This window comes from Palaemon carinicauda, chromosome 25, assembly GCF_036898095.1.
Source record: "Palaemon carinicauda isolate YSFRI2023 chromosome 25, ASM3689809v2, whole genome shotgun sequence".
NCBI classification, from domain to species: Eukaryota; Metazoa; Arthropoda; class Malacostraca; order Decapoda; family Palaemonidae; genus Palaemon; species Palaemon carinicauda.
In genome coordinates this window covers 13,290,128-13,294,247 of record NC_090749.1, presented here as the reverse complement: position 1 = coordinate 13,294,247, position 4,120 = coordinate 13,290,128, and the positions used below count along the sequence as shown (strand labels likewise).

The window sequence follows — 4,120 nt, the reverse complement described above, 5'->3', positions numbered from 1 at the left end:
CAAGTTGACCGGAATGAAGAGGAATGAGTCTTTCCATTGCCATTTCTCTTCCACTGAGGTGTTTAGGGAACAGCAATGATAAAGGTAATAAAAGTATCACCACGTTACTTGCAATCACATCAGAGCAAGAAAAGAAGATCCTGAAGCTATGACGTCAGAGAATGTTTGCCAACGAAATGTCTGCGGGAAAAACACGTATTGATCCTGCTGCTCGTTTTTCCCTATTGCGTGAGTTAATAATAATAATAATAATAATAATAATAATAATAATAATAATAATAATAATAGTTATTATTATTATTATTATTATTATTATTATTATTATTATTATTATTATTATTATTATTATTATTAGTATTAGTATTATCATTATTATCATTATTAGCTAAGCTTCAACACTAGTTGTAAAAGCTGGATGCTATAAGTTCAAGGGCTCCAACAAGGAAAAATAGTCTAATGATGTAAGAAAATGAGTATACTGTATATGTATATGTACTTCTTTGGGGAAAATCACGCTACATTATATATTATCAGTTTCGAAATTAAAATGCCATATACATTGAAATAAGTACACTGGTAAGTAGAAGAGTGCTGGGCCCATAACCCAGAGGTCCGTGGATCGAAACCACGCTCTGCTGCAACAGTATTTTACGGAGAAATAAAAAGACGTCACTTTCAAGTGAAATTGCCCTAATTATAACCAGAAGCAGAGTGGCGCAGTGGAAGCGTGCTGGGCCCATAACCCAGAGGTCCGTGGATCGAAACCACGCTCTGCTACAACAGTATTTTACTGAGAAATAAAAAGACGTCACTTTCAAGTAAAAATGCCCAGATTATAACCAAAAGCAGAGTGGCGCAGTGGAAGCGTGCTGGGCCAATAACCCAGAGGTCCGTGGATCGAAACCACGCTCTGCTACAACAGTATTTTACTGAGAAATAAAAAGACGTCACTTTCCAGTGAAATTGCCCTGATTATAACCAGAAGCAGAGTGGCGCAGTAGAAGCGTGCTGGGCCCATAACCCAGAGGTCCGTGGATCGAAACCACGCTCTGCTACAACAGTATTTTACTGAGAAATAAAAAGACGTCACTTTCAAGTAAAAATACCTTGAATATAACCAGAAGCAGAGTGGCGCAGTGGAAGCCTGCTGGGCCCATAACCCAGAGGTCCGTGGATCGAAACCACGCTCTGCTACAACAGTATTTTACTGAGAAATAAAAAGACATTACTTTCAAGTAAAAATGCCCAGATTTCAACCGGAAGCAGAGTGGCGCAGTTGAAGCGTGCTTGGCCCATAACCCAGAGGTCCGTGAATTGAAACCAGGCTCTGCTACAGCAGTATTTTACTGAGAAATAAAAAGACGTCACTTTCAAGTAAAAACACCTTGAATATAACCAGAAGCAGAGTGGCGCAGTGGAAGCGTGCTGGGCCCATAACCCAGAGGTCCGTGGATCGAAACTACGCTCTGCTACGACAGTATTTTACTGAGAAATAAAAAGACGTCGCTTTTCAAGTAAAAATGTCCAGATTATAACCAGAAGCAGAGTGGCGCAGTTGAAGCGTGCTGGGCCCATAACCCAGAGGTCCGTGGATCGAAACCACACTCTGCTACAACAGTATTTTACTGAGAAATAAAAAGACGTTACTTTCAAGTAAAAATGCCCAGATTATAACCAGAAGCAGAGTGGCGCAGTGGAAGCGTGCTGGGCCCATAACCCAGAGGTCCGTGGATCGAAACCACGCTCTGCTACAACAGTATTTTACTGAGAAATAAAAAGATGTCACTTTCAAGTAAAAATGCCCAGAATATAACCAGAATCAGAGTGGCGCAGTGGAAGTGTGCTGGGCCCATAACCCAGAGGTCCGTGGATCGAAACCACGCTCTGCTACAACAGTATTTTACTGAGAAATAAAAAGACGTCACTTTCCAGTGAAATTGCCCTGATTATAACCAGAAGCAGAGTGGCGCAGTGGAAGCGTGCTGGGCTCATAACCCAGAGGTCCGTGGATCGAAACCACGCTCTGCTACAACAGTATTTTACTGAGAAATAAAAAGACGTCACTTTCAAGTAAAAATACCTTGAATATAACCAGAAGCAGAGTGGCGCAGTGGAAGCGTGCTGGGCCCATAACCCAGAGGTCCGTGGATCGAAACCACGCTCTGCTACGACAGTATTTTACTGAGAAATAAAAAGACGTCGCTTTCAAGTAAAAATGCCCAGATTATAACCAGAAGCAGAGTGGCGCAGTTGAAGCGTGCTTGGCCCATAACCCAGAGGTCCGTGGATCGAAACCACGCTCTGCTACAACAGTATTTTACTGAGAAATAAAAAGACGTCGCTTTCAAGTAAAAATGCCCAGATTATAACCAGAAGCAGAGTGGCGCAGTGGAAGCGTGCTGGGCCCATAACCCAGAGGTCCGTGGATCGAAACCACACTCTGCTACAACAGTATTTTACTGAGAAATAAAAAGACGTCACTTTCAAGTAAAAATACCCTGAATATAACCAGAAGCAGAGTGGCGCAGTGGAAGCTTGCTGGGCCCATAACCCAGAGGTCCGTGGATCGAAACCACGCTCTGCTACAACAGTATTTTACTGAGAAATAAAAAGACGTTACTTTCAAGTAAAAATGCCCAGATTTTAACCGGAAGCAGAGTGGCGCAGTTGAAGCGTGCTTGGCCCATAACCCAGAGGTCCGTGGATTGAAACCAGGCTCTGCTACAGCAGTAAAAAGACGTCACTTTCAAGTAAAAATACCCTGAATATAACCAGAAGCAGAGTGGCGCAGTGGAAGCTTGCTGGGCCCATAACCCAGATGTCCGAGGATAGAATCCCCGCTCTGCTACAACAGTATTTTGCTGAGAAACAGAAAGGCGTCACTTTTAAAATAAAATTCCCTGCATATAACAAGAAGCAGAGTAGTGCAGTGGAAGTGTGAAGGGGAATAAATCCACAGCCAATTCCAGTATTATTGCTCCTAATTTCTTTCTATTTCAATTACATTTACTCCTTCCTCCGGGCCTTTTATATCCTCTCTTTCCAAATAAAGGATCGAGATCCAACAATGCAATATTTCATCGAAAGAGAGAGAGAGAGAGAGAGAGAGAGAGAGAGAGAGAGAGAGAGAGAGAGGGGTATACCAGGCAAGAGGCGAATTGGATAATTATTGGGAGAAGGGTAACGTATGATTAAAAGTTATTGGCTTCAAAGGGAAAAGGGAGATGTGAAATGACAATTGGTTCTTTACCTTATTTCCAAGGTTTTGAAATAGGGAAAGAAAGATTTGGGATTATATGACATCTCAAAAAGATTCGCAGGTCCTGGGAAGAGGGAGATTTTTTTTTTTTTTTTGTATGAGCACTTTTTGTTGTCCATATCTTTTTTTTTTTTTTTTTTTTTTTTTGAATAGGTAATCGCGATCCACGAATAGAGGAATTTAGATCATATAAATCAATGGAAGTTAGATACGAACAATCATAACTTTCCCATCTCTAATAAGAAAACATTAAAGTATTATAAAAGGTCGTCAGAGGGTTAATCTTTTCTCTGGATTCCAAGATCGGGAGATAACTTATTATTTGAAGAAGCATTATTTGCAACATAATGTTCACCGGGTGTTACCAAATGCTCATACTGCATCTATACTTCCGTCCTCAAGCTCCGATTGTAGCAAAATTCGATCCATTTGACCGAACATTCTTCTGTTTAATAAAAAGTCTCTGGGAATAAGAAAATGAATTACAACATCTCTCCATAGATTTTGCTTAATTAATTCAAGTAATTGAAACGTACTGAACGCCCTTTTAACTTATAGATACAATTGATATTAATCCCATTTCTTAATCAGATTCATTGAATTTTGCAAACAGGCTGAAGTGAATCACATGATTGGAATTGTGTGATGTAATAAGGTGAGGTTGGATGTGTCGCTGAAAAGAACAGAGGGACTTAGTGGAACCACGAATCTATCTGTCTGTCTTTGGTTATGTTTAACTAATCTCCCATTTCCTCTACGTTTTACCTTCACTTTCTGTCCCCTTTCTGTTTTTCCTTTACAAAGAAATTCTTATGTGAGTCCATTGCTAAAGATTAATGAAATCCCATGTGAATGTTGTGG

The 4,120-nt window shown here is 40.4% G+C and overlaps 1 non-coding gene across 1 annotated transcript; it reads left to right on the top strand.

The window, feature by feature from the left end:
- Positions 1-1,957: 1,957 nt before the first annotated feature.
- Positions 1,958-2,029, top strand: TRNAM-CAU (transfer RNA methionine (anticodon CAU)). Its single transcript has one exon. It is a non-coding gene; the product is annotated as a tRNA-Met (tRNA).
- Positions 2,030-4,120: the final 2,091 nt, after the last annotated feature.